This window comes from Ostrea edulis, chromosome 9 (assembly GCF_947568905.1).
Source record: "Ostrea edulis chromosome 9, xbOstEdul1.1, whole genome shotgun sequence".
NCBI lineage: Eukaryota > Metazoa > Mollusca > Bivalvia > Ostreida > Ostreidae > Ostrea > Ostrea edulis.
Window position 1 is genome coordinate 6,124,775 of NC_079172.1, and position 22,667 is coordinate 6,147,441.

Genomic DNA, 22,667 nt, shown 5'->3' on the forward strand with positions numbered 1-22,667 from the left:
TTTAATCATAAAAGATATGATGATATATAAGAATTGTTGATGCTAAATTTTGAATAAAAACATTTTTTTTTTAAAAATTATTTCAACACGCATGAACAAAAGACTGTGGCGGATTTGAACACGAGATCTAAGATTCACCAGCCCAATGCTTTCACCACTGAGCTACAATGATAGCCAAACAAATCGATCGATACAAGTAATTTCACAAAACTTTTAAATTGCCATCTTGTGACGTAGCGTCATCAAGAGTATAAGATTTAGTGTAGTAAACTACTTTAATATGTTTTGAACCGATTCCATATGTATTACAGTGTTACCAGGAGGATAGAGTTTTGCAGCAGGACTTAGTGGTTATGATTTTGTGCCATGAGGAAGGAACCGGCACCAGGAAGCCAAGAATTGTCCTCTGGAAAGGAGGTGAGATTACTCCTGATGAGTGTGAATGAATTAGGGGTAGTGACCCAGAGGTGAATTCACCAGGATCTGATGGTGTGTGTTGTTAATTTGTTCAATGAAAGTGATGGTTCTTATCGGGGTCAGTGATGCACGGTGAGCGAGAAGGTAGGACATGGTTTTCAACTACCTGCCAGTCTTTATGATTATGACCCATGAGCACTAAGCAGGTACCTGGAAACCACCAATCCTGTAAGGTACAAGGTTTTGAAACTTCATCTGCCTTGGATCTGTAGGTGTCCTGAACAGGAATCTCCTAAACCGTTACAGGCTAGTGCTAGTGATGTGAAGCACACCAGCACATAGCAAGTAGCGGGTTAGGATGGGGAAGAATTTGGGCATGTAGTTCTTATGGTAAGTAGTCTTGGTAGAAATTGTGCCATGTCCTCACCAAATTTGTAGAGAGATGAGAGCTAGGAAAAATTGTGTCTGAAAGAAGTGAGACTCCTCTCCCAAATCCAAACTAGTGACAAAGTGCAACTGAAGGTTGTTAAAATGACAGTAAATGTGTCGGTACTTACCGGGGTCAGTGATGCACTGTGAGCGGCAAGGTAGAACATGGTTGGGTAGAGCGGGCAAGTGCTTATCATTATGACCCATGAACTCTTAACAGGTACCACAAAATCACCAGTCCTGTAGGCTACAAGATTTGGAGACTTCTTCTGCCTAGGATCTGTAGGTGTGCTGAACAGGAATCTCCTCAACCGTTACAGGCCTGTGCTAGTTATGTGAAGCACACCAGCACGTAGCAAGTAGCGGGTGAGGATGGGGAAGAGTTTTGCCCTGTACACCTTGTCATAGGTAGTCCTTGTTGAAATAGTGCTCATGCGCCTCTGCACATGACTTGTAGCAAAATGATGCATAAAGGAAGCGGCAATGTACTCCTCCCGTGCACTGCAGTAGGTAAGGAGGAAGTGTGCTGAAGGTGGAAGAAGGTCGGTACATTATATATCTGTGAGTACTGTCACTTTTTGAAGAGTGATGACCGGAGAGTGATTAGGGGCGATGACAGGGAGAAGGAACTGGAGTTTTGTAATGACTTAATGAGTGCAAGCCCATCCCTGTGTAAGTTAATTAGGGGGATGACACAGAGGTGAAATCACCAAGGTGTGACCATGTGTACCATTAGGTGTTGTTAATTTGAAAAAGAAAATATATTGAGAAATTCTTTGCACATTGCTGTTGTTTGTGCACACATTTGTAATGTGTTTTGTGAATTAAGGTGGCTGACTACACCCTGAAATAGTTTCTCAGATGAGTCCCAATTGATTTAATCATAAAAGATATGATGATATATAAGAATTGTTGATGCTAAATTTTGAATAAAAACATTTTTTTTTTAAAAATTATTTCAACACGCATGAACAAAAGACTGTGGCGGATTTGAACACGAGATCTAAGATTCACCAGCCCAATGCTTTCACCACTGAGCTACAATGATAGCCAAACAAATCGATCGATACAAGTAATTTCACAAAACTTTTAAATTGCCATCTTGTGACGTAGCGTCATCAAGAGTATAAGATTTAGTGTAGTAAACTACTTTAATATGTTTTGAACTGATTCCATATGTATTACAGTGTTACCAGGAGGATAGAGTTTTGCAGCAGGACTTAGTGGTTATGATTTTGTGCCATGAGGAAGGAACCGGCACCAGGAAGCCAAGAATTGTCCTCTGGAAAGGAGGTGAGATTACTCCTGATGAGTGTGAATGAATTAGGGGTAGTGACCCAGAGGTGAATTCACCAGGATCTGATGGTGTTTGTTGTTAATTTGTTCAATGAAAGTGATGGTTCTTATCGGGGTCAGTGATGCACGGTGAGCGAGAAGGTAGGACATGGTTTTCAACTACCTGCCAGTCTTTATGATTATGACCCATGAGCACTAAGCAGGTACCTGGAAACCACCAATCCTGTAAGGTACAAGGTTTTGAAACTTCATCTGCCTTGGATCTGTAGGTGTCCTGAACAGGAATCTCCTAAACCGTTACAGGCTAGTGCTAGTGATGTGAAGCACACCAGCACATAGCAAGTAGCGGGTTAGGATGGGGAAGAATTTGGGCATGTAGTTCTTATGGTAAGTAGTCTTGGTAGAAATTGTGCCATGTCCTCACCAAATTTGTAGAGAGATGAGAGCTAGGAAAAATTGTGTCTGAAAGAAGTGAGACTCCTCTCCCAAATCCAAACTAGTGACAAAGTGCAACTGAAGGTTGTTAAAATGACAGTAAATGTGTCGGTACTTACCGGGGTCAGTGATGCACTGTGAGCGGCAAGGTAGAACATGGTTGGGTAGAGCGGGCAAGTGCTTATCATTATGACCCATGAACTCTTAACAGGTACCACAAAATCACCAGTCCTGTAGGCTACAAGATTTGGAGACTTCTTCTGCCTAGGATCTGTAGGTGTGCTGAACAGGAATCTCCTCAACCGTTACAGGCCTGTGCTAGTTATGTGAAGCACACCAGCACGTAGCAAGTAGCGGGTGAGGATGGGGAAGAGTTTTGCCCTGTACACCTTGTCATAGGTAGTCCTTGTTGAAATAGTGCTCATGCGCCTCTGCACATGACTTGTAGCAAAATGATGCATAAAGGAAGCGGCAATGTACTCCTCCCGTGCACTTCAGTAGGTAAGGAGGAAGTGTGCTGAAGGTTGAAGAAGGTCGGTACATTATATATCTGTGAACGAAAAAATATGGATACGCAAATTAATACTTTTGGTAGGAAATTATCATCAATGTGTAAAGCTACAGGTTTTAGAATAGTAAATGGCAGACACACACATGACTTAGATGGAAATTATACTTTTTATGGTTCTCAAGGAACTAGTTGGATATATTATGTTTTAATCGAAGGAAAATATTTTCATGATCTTATAAGATTTAATTCATGCAATTTTCATACTTTCTCAGACCATACACCTATTTCTTTTGATATTGCATTCGATTATGATAATGTTAAAAACTCTATTCCGGAAAGTGGGAGATGTGCAGCTAAATCAGTGAGATGGCGTACAGAGTGTTGAGAGTGTTGTTAATAAAATCACGCAAAATAGAGATAAGCTTGAGAATATTGTTCCTTCGAATATTTTTAGTCAAGAGGAGGCTGATTCATGTGTTCATTTATTTTGTGATGTTTTAAATGATATTGTTTTGCCATATTGTGATGTTCATGTACATAGTTTTAAATCCAAACGTGATGAATTAAAAAGTATGCATAAAAACAAAGTTATGGAAAATGAAGACAAACCTTGGTTCAGTGAAACTTGTAAAATTAAATATAGAGAATATAAAAGTGCATTACATGAATTTAACATAAATAAAACAGTAGATAACCATTCAGTCTTAATCAGGAAGAAGAAAGAGTATAAAAAAAATAGAACTTCGGCTTAAGAGACAATACAAACGGCATGAGGGGGACATGATTGACTTATTGAGAAAACAAAATCCCAAACAATTTCACAAATACTTTTATTAGTAAACGTAAAACTGAAACAACCAATAGCATTTCACTGAACCAGTTTGTTGATCATTTTAAAGAATTGGGTAAAGCTAATGATGACAATGTCACAAATGTTACTATAGATTCAGATGGGTATACGTACTATGAAGAATTGGATATTGCTATAACGGAGAACGAAATAATTAAAGCCATAGGAAATTTGAAACGAAATACAAGCTGTGGTGAAGATTGTTTATTAAATGATTTTTTTAAGGATTGTAAAGACGTTATTATACCATTTCTACTAAAATTGTTTAATTCTATTTTTATGTCGGGTTACTTTCCTGAATCTTGGTCTAAAGGTTGTATAGTTCCAGTTTATAAAAAAGGGGACCAAGATGACACAAATAATTACAGGGGAATCACTATAGTAAGTTGTCTTGGGAAACTTTTTACATCAGTTTTAAATAAACGACTTCTGAATTAGGATAAAAAGTACAATATTATAACAGATGCACAATTTGGTTTCAGGGCAGGGAATTCAACAATCGATGCTATTTTTGCTCTTCAAACACTAATAAATAAAACTTTGAAAAAACGTGGAGGAAGACTATATTGTTGTTTCATAGATTATCGTAAAGCTTTTGATTTAATAGATAGATCTAGACTATGGTGCAAGCTGATAAGACAAGGTATTGATGGAAAATTGTTGAAAATTATACAGTCTTTATATACAAATGTAAAATCCTGTGTAAAGCACAATGGTTTGCTATCGGAATACTTTGAAAATAGGATCGGGCTTTTCCAGGGTGAGGTATTGTCACCTATATTGTACAGTTTATATGTGAATGATTGTGAAATGCATTTTATTAGAGAGCACTGTTCATTTGTTGAATTGAATTTGTTAAACTTGTTTTTATTAATGTATGTTGATGATATGGTTCTGTTTGCTGAGTCCTGAGTCCCTACAACGTATGCTCGACACTTCACACATTTATAACAATGAATGGAAATTAACTTTAAATGTCGATAAAACTAAAATAATGATCTTCAGAAACGGAGGTAAAATAAGAGGTAATGAAACATTCTTCTACAATGGGAGGGAACTTGAGACGGTTGATAAATTTAATTATCTAGGAATGTTATCTAATTATAAGGGAAAGTTTAACATTACACAAAAACATGTAGCAGATCAAGGGAGGAAAGCGTTTTTTGCAATTAACAGTAAACTAAGGAAATACCAATTTAACATTAAAAGTAAGTGTTCTGTTTTTGATGCATATGTAAACAGTGTTTTAAATTACGGATGTGAAGTGTGGGGTTTTCATGAAGCCAAAGATGTTGAAAAATTACACACATTATTCTGTAAAAACGTTTTAGGGGTAAAGAAAAGTACGTGCAATAGCTTAGTGAATTATGAATTGGGAAGATTTCCCCTGCATATCATTAGAAAATCAAGAATCCTTAAATATTGGATAAAATTAAGGAATTCAGAGAATTGTATTTTGCGAGCGTGTTTAGAAGACAGAAAAAATTTAAATGATCTTTGGGTTAATGACATACGAACTGAATTAAATCGCTTAGGTCTTGGATACATTTTTAATGAAAGTATTATTGATAAACCTACGCAAAAAATATTAGAGCAAAGATTTTTTGATTTACATATGCAAAAAATGTTTTCTGCAATTAGAAAGTCATCACGAGGGGAATACTATCAATATATAGCAGGCAATTTTGGATTACAGTATTATTTATTTAAATCAATGGGTGAAATACATAGAAAAACTATAACTAGATTCAGACTATTCTCTCACAATCTTAATATAGAATCAGGTCGATACAAAAATGAACTTAGGAACAATAGAATATGTACATTGTGTGATTTAAAAGACGTAGAGGATGAGTTTCACTTTATCTTGAAATGTCCAAAATACCAAGAAATACGCAATTTATATATCAAAAAGTATTATTTTAGACGTCCAAGCATTTTCAAATTAATTCAATTATTAAGTGTACAAAATGTTAAAGAATTGCGAAACTTAGGAAAAATTTTATTCCTAGCAGAGAAAATAAGAAAGGATAATTCATAATTGTAATTACACCCCATTTCTTTTTCTCATTTAACACAATTTTTTTTTCCTTCTATTTTTATTTCCATACAACTCTCACGCAACCACCTATATTACAAATATTATCTGTTATACTTATATGTATGTGTATGCTGATATATAGCTCTGATTATGTGTATGTTGTTCACCTGATATTTCATTATGTATAAAATTGTATATCTGATGTGCAAGATGGCACAAAGAAATAAACTGAAGCTGAGTACTGTCATTTTTTGAAGAGTGATGGCCAGAGAGTGATTAGGGGCGATGACAGGGAGAAGGAACTAGAGTTTTGTAATGACTTAATGAGTGGAAGCCCATCCCTGTGTAAGTTAATTAGTGGGATGACACAGAGGTGAATTCACCAAGGTGTGACCATGTGTACCATTAGGTGTTGTTAATTTGAAAAAGAAAGTATATTGAGAAATTCTTTGCACATTGCTGTTGTTTGTGCACACATTTATAATGTGTTTTGTGAGTTAAGGTGGCTCACTACACCCTGAAATAGTTTCTCAGATGAGTCCCAATTGATTTAATCATAAAAGATATGATGATATATAATAATTGTTGATGCCAAATGGCTGAAAATATGCAAATTTTGGTTAAAAACATGAATTTTTAAAAATTATTTCAACACATATGAACAAAAGACTCTGGCGGATTTGAACATGAGATCTAAGGTTCACCAGCCCAATGCTTTAGCCACTGAGCTACAATGATAGACAAACAAATCGATCGATACAAATAATTTCACAAAACATTTAATTCGCCATCTTGTGACGTAGTGTCATAAAGAGCATAAGGTTTAGTGTAGTGAGCTACATTAATATCTTTTCAACTGATTCCATATGTATTACAGTTTTACCAGGAGGATAGAGTTTTGCAGCAGGGCTTAGTGGTTATGGTTTTGTTCCATGAGGAAGGAACCGGCACCAGGAAACCAAGAATTCTCCTCTGGAAAGGAGGTGAGATACTATTACTTCTGACGTGTGCGAGTTAATTAGAGGTGAATTCACCAGGATGTGAGGGTGTGTACTATTAAATGTTGTTAATTTGAAAAAGAAAAGAACATTGTTCAATTCTTTGCTGTTCGGTGTGGGCGTATGTGCTTGGTTTTGAATGCTGAGTTGAAAAACTGTGATATAAGTAATACTTCTCTCCCCAATCCAAACTAGTGAAAAGGTGCAAATGAAGGTTGTTTATTGAAAGTGGTGGTACATATCGGGGTCAGTGATGCACGGTGAGCGAGAAGGTAGGACATGGTTGTAAACTACCTACCAGTGTTTATGATTATGACCCATGAGCACCAAGCAGGTAGCTGGAAACCATGAGTCCTGCAAGATACAAGGTTTTGAAATTTCTTCTGCCTTGGATGTGTAGATGTGCTGAACAGGAATACCCTAAAGTGTTACAGGCCTGTGCTAGTTATGTGAAGCACACCAGCACATAGCAAGAAGCGGTGAGAATGGAGAAGAATTTGGGCATGAACGACGTGTGACAAGTAGTCTTTGGAAATAGTTCACTTCCACCTCCGCACAAGGCTTGTAGCAAGATTAGGCATATTTGTGAAAAAGTGCAACTGAAGGTTGATGAAATGACATATGCAGGAAAAGGAGTGGTACTTACCGAGGTCAGTGATGCACAGGGAGGGTCAAAGGTGGACATGGTTTACCAGTTTTGGCTGATACTGATGATCATGACCCATGAGTACTTAGCAGGTACCGGGAAACCACGAGTCTAGCACAGTACTAGGTTTGGAGACTTCTACAGCTTTGTATCTGTAGGTGTGCTGAACAGGAATCTCCTAAACTGTTACAGACTCGTTCTAGTCATGTGACGCTCACCAGAACATAGGACGTAACAGATTAGGATAGGGAAGAAGTTTGGCATGTACGGCTTGTGATAAGTAGTCTTCGTAGAAATTATGCCACCTCTGGACAAAACTTGAAGACCATTAAGACCTAAAAAAAAATAGTCCGATAGAAATGAGAGTCCTCTCGCAACTTTAAGTCTGTGACGAAGTGAGAGTGAAGATTGTTCAAATGACATGTGGAGAAGAAGGGGTTGTACTTACTGGGGTCAATGATGCACAGGGAACATCAAAGGTTGACATGGTTTACCAGTTCCGGCTTATACTGATGATTATGACTGATGAGTACTTAGCAGGTACCGGGAAACCACGAGTCTTGCACAATACTTATTTTGGAGACTTCTGCCTTGTATCTGTTGGTATGCTGATCAGGAATCTCCTAAACTGTTACAGGCAAGCTCTAGTGATGTGAAGCACACCAGCACATAGTAAGTAATGGGTTAGGATGGGAAGGAAACTTGGCATGTACAGCTGGTAGTAAGTGTTCTTTAAAAGTTGTTCACTTCCACCTCTGCACAAGACTTGTAGCAAGATTAGGCATATTTGTGAAAAAGTGCAACTGAAGGTTGATGAAATAACATATGCATGGAAAGGGGTTGTACTTACCGGGGTCATTGATTTACGGGGAACGTCAAAGGTTGAGATGGTTTACCAGTTCCGGCTGATACTGATGATTATGACACATGAGTACTTAGCAGGTACTGGGAAACCACGAGTCTAGCACAGTACTAGGTTTGGAGACCTCTACAGCTTTGTATCTGTAGGTGTACTGAACAGGAATGTCCTAAACTGTTACAGGCTCGTTGTAGTCATGTGCTCACACCAGAGCATAGGACGTAACGGATTAGGATGGGGAAGAAGTTTGGCATGTACGGCTTGTGATAAGTAGTCTTGGTAGAAATTTTGACAACTCCGCAGAAAAGTTGTAGAGTGTTAAGACCTAAGCTACCACGAGTCTAGCACAGTACTTGTTTTGGAGACTTCTTCTGCCTTGTATCTGTTGGTATGCTGACCAGGAATCTCCTAAACCATTACAGGCAAGTGGTAGTGATATGAAGCACACCAGCACATAGCAAGTAATGGGTTAGCATGGAGAGGAAGCTGGACATGTACAGCTTGTGGTAAGTAGTCTTTGGAAATAGTTCACTTCCACCTCCACACAATACCTGTAGAGAGATGAGGCATATGGAAAGTAGGAGACTGGTGACAGTGTTCTTTCGTTTATTGCAGTAGGTGAGGAGGAAGTGTGCTGAAGGATGAAGAAGGGGTACATTATATATCTGTGAGTACTGTCACTTTTTGAAGATTGATGACCAGAGAGTGATAGGGGTGATGACAGGGAGAAGGAACTAGAGTTTTGTAATGACTTAATGAGTGCAAGCCCATCCCTGTGTAAGTTAAATAGTGGGATGACACAGAGGTGAAATCACCAAAGTGTGACCATGTGTAGCATTAAGTGTTGTTAATTGGTAAAAGAAAAATATAATGAGAAATTATTTGATGCACATTGCTGTTATTTGTTCACACATTTGTGATGTGTTTTGTGAGTTAATATGTTTTCAACTAATTCCATATGTATTACAGTGTTACCAGAATGATAGAGTTTTCCAGCAGGGGTTAGTGGTTAAGATTTGGTGCCATGAGGAATGAGCAGACACCAGGAAGCCAAAAATTCTCCTCTGGAAAGGAGGTGAGATTACTCCTGATGGGTGTGAATTAATTAGGGGTAGTGACCCAGAGGTGAATTCACCAGGATGTGATGGTGTGTGTTGTTAAGTGTTGTTAATTTGAAAAAGAAAAGTACATTGCTCAATTCTTTGCTGTTCAGTGCAGGCGTATGTGCTTGTTTTTGAATGCCCAGTTGAAAAACTGATATAAGCAATGCTTCTCTCCCCAATCAGTTTCAGTTTTAGTTTACTTTATTCACTCACACCATATTATGGTACATGGTACAATGTATACAATATTTACAAATAGAATATATTATATCCAAGGTACACGTGAAAAAAGTAGGGAGTTATTGTATATACATAAAATGAGTTCAGGAGGACAGAATTGGTCATATATTTTAGATATAAAACTACACAATTTGATAAGTACATTAGAGTTTGAAGTTGACATTAACTCTGAAAATTTGAAAAAGTTAGGTTTGTGACAATATTTTCTACACAGATACTTTCTTCTATAACATTCAAAAAACTTACATTCAAGGATAAAATGGTATTCGTCAGCTATCTGACCCGTATTACAGATATGGCAAGTTCTTTCGTCTGTAGGAGTGCCACACCATCTTCCAGTCTCTACTGGGAGTTGGTGATTTGAAGTTCTAAATTTAATAAATATTGTTCGAAGTTTTTTAGGTAAAGTATTTAAGTATTTTTCAAACCCAAATTCACTTTTGAAAATGCCATACGTTTCACCCTTAGATGTCTCCCGTATATCACTTTGCCATTTCTGTATATACTGATCTTTAAGACGTCGTTCAACAGTAATTTTTAACCAGTTTGTATTAAAAAATGCTTGTTCATTCCATATATTGGAGTGTCCACAAAGATCAAAAATATTTTTAATACAAGATAACCCAGAATTCTTATAACTTTCTCTACAGAATAGATCATGTACATACTTATACAAACTACACACGATCTTACTATTTGGATTTAAAAATAACCTTCCCCAGTAAGAAATCATTCTTGTATACACTGTTGCATATAAAGGAAAGCGGCCAGTTTCTCCATAGGCCATATAATTTGGAGTACTACTTTTTGAGTTGAAAATATATTTTAAAAATTTTAAGTGCATTCGCTCAATAATGTCAAGATTTTCGAACCCCCAAATCTCACAACCATACAAAAGTACAGGTGCAACAACTTTATCGAACAAATGAAGTTGACATTCAACTGATAGATTATATTGTCTAATTTTTCCCAATCCAAACTAGTGACAAAGTGCAAATGAAGGTGGTTTGAAATGACATGTTCAATGAAAGTGGTAGTATTTATCAGAGTCAGTGATACACAGTGAGCGATAAGGGAGGACATGGTTGCCCAGTACAGGGAAGTGCTTATGATTATGACCCATCAGCTCTTTGCATGTACTTGAAAACCAAGAGTCCTGTAGCTTACAAGGTTTGGAAACTTCTTCTGCACATGGCAAGTATCAGGTTAGGATGGGGAAGAATTGGGGTATGTACGGCTTGTGGTAAGAAGTCTTGGAAATTGTGTCAGGTCCTCACAAGATTTGTAGACAGATGAGAGCTAGGAAAAATTGTGTCTTAAAGAAGGGAGACTCCTCTCCCAAATCCAAACTAGTGACAAAGTGCAACTGAAAGTTGTTAAAATGACATATATATATACAGTAAATGTGTCGGTACTTACCAGGGTCAGTAATACACTGTGAGCGACAAGGTAGAACATGGTTCTGTAGAACAGGCAAGTGCTTATGATTATGACCCATGAGCTCTTAACAGGTACCACAAAACCACCAGTCCTGTAGGCTACAAGATTTGGAGACTTCTTCTGCCTAGGATCAGTAGGTGTGCTGAACAGGAATCTCCTCAACCGTTACAGGCCTGTGCTAGTTATGTGAAGCACACCAGCACGTAGCAAGTAGCGGGTGAGGATGGGAAAGAGGTTTGCCCTGTACAGCTTGTCATAGGTAGTCCTTGATGAAATAGTTCTCGTAGCAAAATGATGCATTAAGAAAGCGGCAATGTTCTCCTCCCGTGCACTGCAGTAGGTAAAGGGGAAGTGTGCTGAAGGTTGAAGAAGGGGTACATTATATATCTGTGAGTACTGTCATTTTTTGAAGTGTGATGACCAGAGAGTGATAGGGGTGATGACAGGGAGAAGGAACTAGAGTTAGGTAATGACTTAATGAGTGCAAGTCCATCCCTGTGTAAGTCCCTGTATATGACAGGTGGCATGATGTTAGGACTGGCAGCAGCTCCCTGAACTTCTTCCAAGTGATCTTCACATGCATAGTGGTTGCAAGGTCACAGCCACCAGCTGAGGATGGCTTGTCTCTGAGGTAACAGAAAGAGCCTACAACCTCCAAGTTGTCCAGACGAACTTGGATATCACTCTGCAGCCTGCCGTCAAGGTAAACACGAGTTGAGCACAGTATGAGGTTATGAGACTTCTGTCTTGGATCTGTAGGTGTGATAAACATTGATCTCCTAAACTCTTACAGGCTCGATCTAGTCATGTGACAGGTACCACAAAACCACCAGTCCTGTAGGCTACAAGATTTGGAGACTTCTTCTGCCTAGGATCTGTAGGTGTGCTGAACAGGAATCTCCTCAACCGTTACAGGCCTGTGCTAGTTATGTGAAGCACACCAGCACGTAGCAAGTAGCGGGTGAGGATGGGGAAGAGTTTTGGCATGTTTAACTTGTGATTAAGTATTCTTTGGAAATGGTTCACTTCACCTCTGCAAAACACTTTAGCGAGATGAGGCAAATAGTAGTTGGTTTGGAGACTTTTTCTGCCTTGTATCTGTTGGTATGCTGATCAGAAATCTCCTAAAGCATTACAGGCCAGTGCTAGTGATGTGAAGCACACCAGCACATAACAAGTAATGGTTTGAGATGGAGAGGATATTTGGTATATACGGCTTGTGGTAAGTAGTGTCAAAGGTGGACATGGTTTACCAGTTCCGGCTGATACTGATGATTATGACACATGAGTACTTAGCAGGTACCGGAACACCACGAGTCTATCACAGTTCTAGGTTTGGAGACTTCTACAGCTTTGTATCTGTTGGTATGCTGAACAGGAATCTCCTAAACTGTTACAGGCTCCATCTAGTCATGTAACACGCACCAGAACATAGGAGGTAACAGATTAGGATGGGCAAGAAGTTTGTCATGTACGTCTTGTGATAAGTAGTCTTTGTAGAAATTGTGCCACCTCCGCACAAGACCTGTAGAGCGTTGAGACCTAAAGAAAATAATCTGATAGAAGTGAGAGTCCTCTCGCAACTTTAAGTCTGTGACAAAGTGCAAGTGAAGATTGTTGAAATGAGATGTGCAGGGAAGGGGATGGTACTTTTCGAGGTCAATGATGAACAGGGAATGTCAAAGGAGGACATGGTTTGCCAGTACCGGCTGATACTGATGATTATGACCCATGAGTACTTAGCAGGTACCAGGAAACCACGATTCTATCACAGGTTTTGAGACTTCTTCTGCCTTGTATCTGTTGGTCTGCTGAACAGGAATCTCCTAAACCATTACAGGCAACAGCTAGTGATGTAAAACAAACCAGCACATGGCAAGTAATGGGTTAGGAAGGGGAAGAAACTCGGCCTGTACAGCTTGTGGTAAGTAGTCTTTGGAAATAGTTGACTTCCACCTCCACACAATACCTCTAGAGAGATGAGACATATGGAAAGTAGGAGAATGGTGGCAGTGTTCTTTCGTTCATTGCAGAAGGTAAGGAGGAAGTGTGATGAAGGTTGAAGAAGGGGTACTTTATATATCAGTGAATACTGTCATCTGTGAAAGTGTGATGACCAGAGAGTGATAGGGGTGATGACAGGGAGAAGGAACTAGAGTTAGGTAATGACTTAATGAGTGCAAGCCCATCCCTGTGTAAGTTAAATAGTGGGATGACACAGAGGTGAAATCACCAAGGTGTGACCATGTGTACCATTAGGTGTTGTTAATTTGAAAAAGAAAATATATTGAGAAATTCTTTGCACATTGCTGTTGTTTGTGCACACATTTGTAATGTGTTTTGTGAATTAAGGTGGCTGACTACACCCTGAAATAGTTTCTCAGATGAGTCCCAATTGATTTAATCATAAAAGATATGATGATATATAAGAATTGTTGATGCTAAATGGCTGAAATACTATTTCAGCAAATTTTGAATAAAAACATTTTTTTTTAAAAATTATTTCAACACGCATGAACAAAAAAGACTGTGGCGGATTTGAACACGAGATCTAAGATTCACCAGCCCAATGCTTTCACCACTGAGCTACAATGATAGCCAAACAAATGGATCGATACAAATAATTTCACAAAACTTTTAAATTGCCATCTTGTGACGTAGCGTCATCAAGAGTATAAGATTTAGTGTAGTAAACTACTTTAATATGTTTTGAACTGATTCCATATGTATTACAGTGTTATCAGGAGGATAGAGTTTTGCAGCAGGACTTAGTGGTTATGATTTTGTGCCATGAGGAAGGAACCGGCACCAGGAAGCCAAGAATTGTCCTCTGGAAAGGAGGTGAGATTACTCCTGATGAGTGTGAATGAATTAGGGGTAGTGACCCAGAGGTGAATTCACCAGGATCTGATGGTGTGTGTTGTTAATTTGTTCAATGAAAGTGATGGTTCTTATCGGGGTCAGTGATGCACGGTGAGCGAGAAGGTAGGACATGGTTTTCAACTACCTGCCAGTCTTTATGATTATGACCCATGAGCACTAAGCAGGTACCTGGAAACCACCAATCCTGTAAGGTACAAGGTTTTGAAACTTCATCTGCCTTGGATCTGTAGGTGTCCTGAACAGGAATCTCCTAAACCGTTACAGGCTAGTGCTAGTGATGTGAAGCACACCAGCACATAGCAAGTAGCGGGTTAGGATGGGGAAGAATTTGGGCATGTAGGGCTTATGGTAAGTAGTCTTGGTAGAAATTGTGCCATGTCCTCACCAAATTTGTAGAGAGATGAGAGCTAGGAAAAATTGTGTCTGAAAGAAGTGAGACTCCTCTCCCAAATCCAAACTAGTGACAAAGTGCAACTGAAGGTTGTTAAAATGACAGTAAATGTGTCGGTACTTACCGGGGTCAGTGATGCACTGTGAGCGGCAAGGTAGAACATGGTTGGGTAGAGCGGGCAAGTGCTTATCATTATGACCCATGAACTCTTAACAGGTACCACAAAATCACCAGTCCTGTAGGCTACAAGATTTGGAGACTTCTTCTGCCTAGGATCTGTAGGTGTGCTGAACAAGAATCTCCTCAACCGTTACAGGCCTGTGCTAGTTATGTGAAGCACACCAGCACGTAGCAAGTAGCGGGTGAGGATGGGGAAGAGTTTTGCCCTGTACAGCTTGTCATAGGTAGTCCTTGTTGAAATAGTGCTCATGCGCCTCTGCACAAGACTTGTAGCAAAATGATGCATAAAGGAAGCGGCAATGTACTCCTCCCGTGCACTGCAGTAGGTAAGGAGGAAGTGTGCTGAAGGTGGAAGAAGGTCGGTACATTATATATCTGTGAGTACTGTCACTTTTTGAAGAGTGATGACCAGAGAGTGATTAGGGGCGATGACAGGGAGAAGGAACTGGAGTTTTGTAATGACTTAATGAGTGCAAGCCCATCCCTGTGTAAGTTAATTAGGGGGATGACACAGAGGTGAAATCACCAAGGTGTGACCATGTGTACCATTAGGTGTTGTTAATTTGAAAAAGAAAATATATTGAGAAATTCTTTGCACATTGCTGTTGTTTGTGCACACATTTGTAATGTGTTTTGTGAATTAAGGTGGCTGACTACACCCTGAAATAGTTTCTCAGATGAGTCCCAATTGATTTAATCATAAAAGATATGATGATATATAAGAATTGTTGATGCTAAATGGCTGAAATACTATTTCAGCAAATTTTGAATAAAAACGTGTTTTTTTTTAAATTATTTCAACACGCATGAACAAAAAAGACTGTGGCGGATTTGAACACGAGATCTAAGATTCACCAGCCCAATGCTTTAACCACTGAGCTACAATGATAGACAAACAAATGGATCGATACAAGTAATTTCACAAAACTTTTAAATTGCCATCTTGTGACGTAGCGTCATCAAGAGTATAAGATTTAGTGTAGTAAACTACTTTAATATGTTTTGAACTGATTCCATATGTATTACAGTGTTACCAGGAGGATAGAGTTTTGCAGCAGGACTTAGTGGTTATGATTTTGTGCCATGAGGAAGGAACCGGCACCAGGAAGCCAAGAATTGTCCTCTGGAAAGGAGGTGAGATTACTCCTGATGAGTGTGAATGAATTAGGGGTAGTGACCCAGAGGTGAATTCACCAGGATCTGATGGTGTGTGTTGTTAATTTGTTCAATGAAAGTGATGGTTCTTATCGGGGTCAGTGATGCACGGTGAGCGAGAAGGTAGGACATGGTTTTCAACTACCTGCCAGTCTTTATGATTATGACCCATGAGCACTAAGCAGGTAGCTGGAAACCACCAATCCTGTAAGGTACAAGGTTTTGAAACTTCATCTGCCTTGGATCTGTAGGTGTCCTGAACAGGAATCTCCTAAACCGTTACAGGCTAGTGCTAGTGATGTGAAGCACACCAGCACATAGCAAGTAGCGGGTTAGGGTGAGGAAGAATTTGGGCATGTAGGGCTTATGGTAAGTAGTCTTGGTAGAAATTGTGCCATGTCCTCACCAAATTTGTAGAGAGATGAGAGCTAGGAAAAATTGTGTCTGAAAGAAGTGAGACTCCTCTCCCAAATCCAAACTAGTGACAAAGTGCAACTGAAGGTTGTTAAAATGACAGTAAATGTGTCGGTACTTACCGGGGTCAGTGATGCACTGTGAGCGGCAAGGTAGAACATGGTTGGGTAGAGCGGGCAAGTGCTTATCATTATGACCCATGAACTCTTAACAGGTACCACAAAATCACCAGTCCTGTAGGCTACAAGATTTGGAGACTTCTTCTGCCTAGGATCTGTAGGTGTGCTGAACAGGAATCTCCTCAACCGTTACAGGCCTGTGCTAGTTATGTGAAGCACACCAGCACGTAGCAAGTAGCGGGTGAGGATGGGGAAGAGTTTTGCCCTGTACACCTTGTCATAGGTAGTCCTTGTTGAAATAGTGCTCATGCGCCTCTGCACATGACTTGTAGCAAAATGATGCATAAAGGAAGCGGCAATGTACTCCTCCCGTGCACTGCAGTAGGTAAGGAGGAAGTGTGCTGAAGGTGGAAGAAGGGGTACATTATATATCTGTGAGTACTGTCACTTTTTGAAGAGTGATGACCAGAGAGTGATTAGGGGCGATGACAGGGAGAAGGAACTGGAGTTTTGTAATGACTTAATGAGTGCAAGCCCATCCCTGTGTAAGTTAATTAGGGGGATGACACAGAGGTGAAATCACCAAGGTGTGACCATGTGTACCATTAGGTGTTGTTAATTTGAAAAAGAAAATATATTGAGAAATTCTTTGCACATTGCTGTTGTTTGTGCACACATTTGTAATGTGTTTTGTGAATTAAGGTGGCTGACTACACCCTGAAATAGTTTCTCAGATGAGTCCCAATTGATTTAATCATAAAAGATATGATGATATATAAGAATTGTTGATGCTAAATGGCTGAAATACTATTTCAGCAAATTTTGAATAAAAACATTTTTTTTTAAAAATTATTTCAACACGCATGAACAAAAGACTGTGGCGGATTTGAACACGAGATCTAAGATTCACCAGCCCAATGCTTTAACCACTGAGCTACAATGATAGCCAAACAAATCGATCGATACAAGTAATTTCACAAAACTTTTAAATTGCCATCTTGTGACGTAGCGTCATCAAGAGTATAAGATTTAGTGTAGTAAACTACTTTAATATGTTTTGAACTGATTCCATATGTATTACAGTGTTACCAGGAGGATAGAGTTTTGCAGCAGGACTTAGTGGTTGTGATTTTGTGCCATGAGGAAGGAACCGGCACCAGGAAGCCAAGAATTGTCCTCTGGAAAGGAGGTGAGATTACTCCTGATGAGTGTGAATGAATTAGGGGTAGTGACCCAGAGGTGAATTCACCAGGATGTGATGGTGTGTGTTGTTAATTTGTTCAATGAAAGTGATGGTTCTTATCGGGGTCAGTGATGCACGGTGAGCGAGAAGGTAGGACATGGTTTTCAACTACCTGCCAGTCTTTATGATTATGACCCATGAGCACTAAGCAGGTAGCTGGAAACCACCAATCCTGTAAGGTACAAGGTTTTGAAACTTCATCTGCCTTGGATCTGTAGGTGTCCTGAACAGGAATCTCCTAAACCGTTACAGGCTAGTGCTAGTGATGTGAAGCACACCAGCACATAGCAAGTAGCGGGTTAGGATGGGGAAGAATTTGGGCATGTAGGGCTTATGGTAAGTAGTCTTGGTAGAAATTGTGCCAGGTCCTCACCAAATTTGTAGAGAGATGAGAGCTAGGAAAAATTGTGTCTGAAAGAAGTGAGACTCCTCTCCCAAATCCAAACTAGTGACAAAGTGCAACTGAAGGTTGTTAAAATGACAGTAAATGTGTCGGTACTTACCGGGGTCAGTGATGCACTGTGAGCGGCAAGGTAGAACATGGTTGGGTAGAGCGGGCAAGTGCTTATCATTATGACCCATGAACTCTTAACAGGTACCACAAAATCACCAGTCCTGTAGGCTACAAGATTTGGAGACTTCTTCTGCCTAGGATCTGTAGGTGTGCTGAACAGGAATCTCCTCAACCGTTACAGGCCTGTGCTAGTTATGTGAAGCACACCAGCACGTAGCAAGTAGCGGGTGAGGATGGGGAAGAGTTTTGCCCTGTACACCTTGTCATAGGTAGTCCTTGTTGAAATAGTGCTCATGCGCCTCTGCACATGACTTGTAGCAAAATGATGCATAAAGGAAGCGGCAATGTACTCCTCCCGTGCACTGCAGTAGGTAAGGAGGAAGTGTGCTGAAGGTGGAAGAAGGGGTACATTATATATCTGTGAGTACTGTCACTTTTTGAAGAGTGATGACCAGAGAGTGATTAGGGGCGATGACAGGGAGAAGGAACTGGAGTTTTGTAATGACTTAATGAGTGCAAGCCCATCCCTGTGTAAGTTAATTAGGGGGATGACACAGAGGTGAAATCACCAAGGTGTGACCATGTGTACCATTAGGTGTTGTTAATTTGAAAAAGAAAATATATTGAGAAATTCTTTGCACATTGCTGTTGTTTGTGCACACATTTGTAATGTGTTTTGTGAATTAAGGTGGCTGACTACACCCTGAAATAGTTTCTCAGATGAGTCCCAATTGATTTAATCATAAAAGATATGATGATATATAAGAATTGTTGATGCTAAATGGCTGAAATACTATTTCAGCAAATTTTGAATAAAAACATTTTTTTTTAAAAATTATTTCAACACGCATGAACAAAAGACTGTGGCGGATTTGAACACGAGATCTAAGATTCACCAGCCCAATGCTTTAACCACTGAGCTACAATGATAGCCAAACAAATGGATCGATACAAGTAATTTCACAAAACTTTTAAATTGCCATCTTGTGACGTAGCGTCATCAAGAGTATAAGATTTAGTGTAGTAAACTACTTTAATATGTTTTGAACTGATTCCATATGTATTACAGTGTTACCAGGAGGATAGAGTTTTGCAGCAGGACTTAGTGGTTGTGATTTTGTGCCATGAGGAAGGAACCGGCACCAGGAAGCCAAGAATTGTCCTCTGGAAAGGAGGTGAGATTACTCCTGATGAGTGTGAATGAATTAGGGGTAGTGACCCAGAGGTGAATTCACCAGGATGTGATGGTGTGTGTTGTTAATTTGTTCAATGAAAGTGATGGTTCTTATCGGGGTCAGTGATGCACGGTGAGCGAGAAGGTAGGACATGGTTTTCAACTACCTGCCAGTCTTTATGATTATGACCCATGAGCACTAAGCAGGTACCTGGAAACCACCAATCCTGTAAGGTACAAGGTTTTGAAACTTCATCTGCCTTGGATCTGTAGGTGTCCTGAACAGGAATCTCCTAAACCGTTACAGGCTAGTGCTAGTGATGTGAAGCACACCAGCACATAGCAAGTAGCGGGTTAGGATGGGGAAGAATTTGGGCATGTAGGGCTTATGGTAAGTAGTCTTGGTAGAAATTGTGCCAGGTCCTCACCAAATTTGTAGAGAGATGAGAGCTAGGAAAAATTGTGTCTGAAAGAAGTGAGACTCCTCTCCCAAATCCAAACTAGTGACAAAGTGCAACTGAAGGTTGTTAAAATGACAGTAAATGTGTCGGTACTTACCGGGGTCAGTGATGCACTGTGAGCGGCAAGGTAGAACATGGTTGGGTAGAGCGGGCAAGTGCTTATCATTATGACCCATGAACTCTTAACAGGTACCACAAAATCACCAGTCCTGTAGGCTACAAGATTTGGAGACTTCTTCTGCCTAGGATCTGTAGGTGTGCTGAACAGGAATCTCCTCAACCGTTACAGGCCTGTGCTAGTTATGTGAAGCACACCAGCACGTAGCAAGTAGCGGGTGAGGATGGGGAAGAGTTTTGCCCTGTACACCTTGTCATAGGTAGTCCTTGTTGAAATAGTGCTCATGCGCCTCTGCACATGACTTGTAGCAAAATGATGCATAAAGGAAGCGGCAATGTACTCCTCCCGTGCACTGCAGTAGGTAAGGAGGAAGTGTGCTGAAGGTGGAAGAAGGGGTACATTATATATCTGTGAGTACTGTCACTTTTTGAAGAGTGATGACCAGAGAGTGATTAGGGGCGATGACAGGGAGAAGGAACTGGAGTTTTGTAATGACTTAATGAGTGCAAGCCCATCCCTGTGTAAGTTAATTAGGGGGATGACACAGAGGTGAAATCACCAAGGTGTGACCATGTGTACCATTAGGTGTTGTTAATTTGAAAAAGAAAATATATTGAGAAATTCTTTGCACATTGCTGTTGTTTGTGCACACATTTGTAATGTGTTTTGTGAATTAAGGTGGCTGACTACACCCTGAAATAGTTTCTCAGATGAGTCCCAATTGATTTAATCATAAAAGATATGATGATATATAAGAATTGTTGATGCTAAATGGCTGAAATACTATTTCAGCAAATTTTGAATAAAAACATTTTTTTTTAAAAATTATTTCAACACGCATGAACAAAAGACTGTGGCGGATTTGAACACGAGATCTAAGATTCACCAGCCCAATGCTTTAACCACTGAGCTACAATGATAGCCAAACAAATGGATCGATACAAGTAATTTCACAAAACTTTTAAATTGCCATCTTGTGACGTAGCGTCATCAAGAGTATAAGATTTAGTGTAGTAAACTACTTTAATATGTTTTGAACTGATTCCATATGTATTACAGTGTTACCAGGAGGATAGAGTTTTGCAGCAGGACTTAGTGGTTGTGATTTTGTGCCATGAGGAAGGAACCGGCACCAGGAAGCCAAGAATTGTCCTCTGGAAAGGAGGTGAGATTACTCCTGATGAGTGTGAATGAATTAGGGGTAGTGACCCAGAGGTGAATTCACCAGGATGTGATGGTGTGTGTTGTTAATTTGTTCAATGAAAGTGATGGTTCTTATCGGGGTCAGTGATGCACGGTGAGCGAGAAGGTAGGACATGGTTTTCAACTACCTGCCAGTCTTTATGATTATGACCCATGAGCACTAAGCAGGTAGCTGGAAACCACCAATCCTGTAAGGTACAAGGTTTTGAAACTTCATCTGCCTTGGATCTGTAGGTGTCCTGAACAGGAATCTCCTAAACCGTTACAGGCTAGTGCTAGTGATGTGAAGCACACCAGCACATAGCAAGTAGCGGGTTAGGATGGGGAAGAATTTGGGCATGTAGGGCTTATGGTAAGTAGTCTTGGTAGAAATTGTGCCAGGTCCTCACCAAATTTGTAGAGAGATGAGAGCTAGGAAAAATTGTGTCTGAAAGAAGTGAGACTCCTCTCCCAAATCCAAACTAGTGACAAAGTGCAACTGAAGGTTGTTAAAATGACAGTAAATGTGTCGGTACTTACCGGGGTCAGTGATGCACTGTGAGCGGCAAGGTAGAACATGGTTGGGTAGAGCGGGCAAGTGCTTATCATTATGACCCATGAACTCTTAACAGGTACCACAAAATCACCAGTCCTGTAGGCTACAAGATTTGGAGACTTCTTCTGCCTAGGATCTGTAGGTGTGCTGAACAGGAATCTCCTCAACCGTTACAGGCCTGTGCTAGTTATGTGAAGCACACCAGCACGTAGCAAGTAGCGGGTGAGGATGGGGAAGAGTTTTGCCCTGTACACCTTGTCATAGGTAGTCCTTGTTGAAATAGTGCTCATGCGCCTCTGCACATGACTTGTAGCAAAATGATGCATAAAGGAAGCGGCAATGTACTCCTCCCGTGCACTGCAGTAGGTAAGGAGGAAGTGTGCTGAAGGTTGAAGAAGGTCGGTACATTATATATCTGTGAGTACTGTCACTTTTTGAAGAGTGATGACCGGAGAGTGATTAGGGGCCATGACAGGGAGAAGGAACTGGAGTTTTGTAATGACTTAATGAGTGCAAGCCCATCCCTGTGTAAGTTAATTAGGGGGATGACACAGAGGTGAAATCACCAAGGTGTGACCATGTGTACCATTAGGTGTTGTTAATTTGAAAAAGAAAATATATTGAGAAATTCTTTGCACATTGCTGTTGTTTGTGCACACATTTGTAATGTGTTTCGTGAGTTAAGGTGGCTCACTACACTCTGAAGTAGTTTCTAAGATGAGTCCCTATTGATTTAATCATAAAACATATGGTGATATAATTATAATAATTGGTGATGCCAAATGGCTGAAATAACATTTCAGCAAATCTTGAATAAAAACATTTTTTTTTTAAAATTATTTCAACACGCATGAACAAAAGACTGTGGCGGATTTGAACACGAGATCTAAGATTCACCAGCCCAATGCTTTCACCACTGAGCTACAATGATAGCCAAACAAATCGATCGATACAAGTAATTTCACAAAACTTTTAAATTGCCATCTTGTGACGTAGCGTCATCAAGAGTATA

At 39.8% G+C, this 22,667-nt stretch overlaps 1 long non-coding RNA gene across 2 annotated transcripts; it reads left to right on the forward strand.

The window, feature by feature from the left end:
* Nucleotides 1–1,883: 1,883 nt before the first annotated feature.
* On the forward strand, nt 1,884–15,847 carry LOC130050012 (uncharacterized). Of its 2 annotated transcripts, XR_008798386.1 has the most exons (6): nt 1,884–2,139; nt 6,857–6,962; nt 8,905–8,988; nt 9,098–9,149; nt 9,452–9,557; nt 15,748–15,847. It is a non-coding gene; the product is annotated as an uncharacterized LOC130050012 (long non-coding RNA). The 2 variants fall into 2 exon arrangements; XR_008798385.1 differs by lacking the exons at nt 8,905–8,988; nt 9,098–9,149.
* Nucleotides 15,848–22,667: the final 6,820 nt, after the last annotated feature.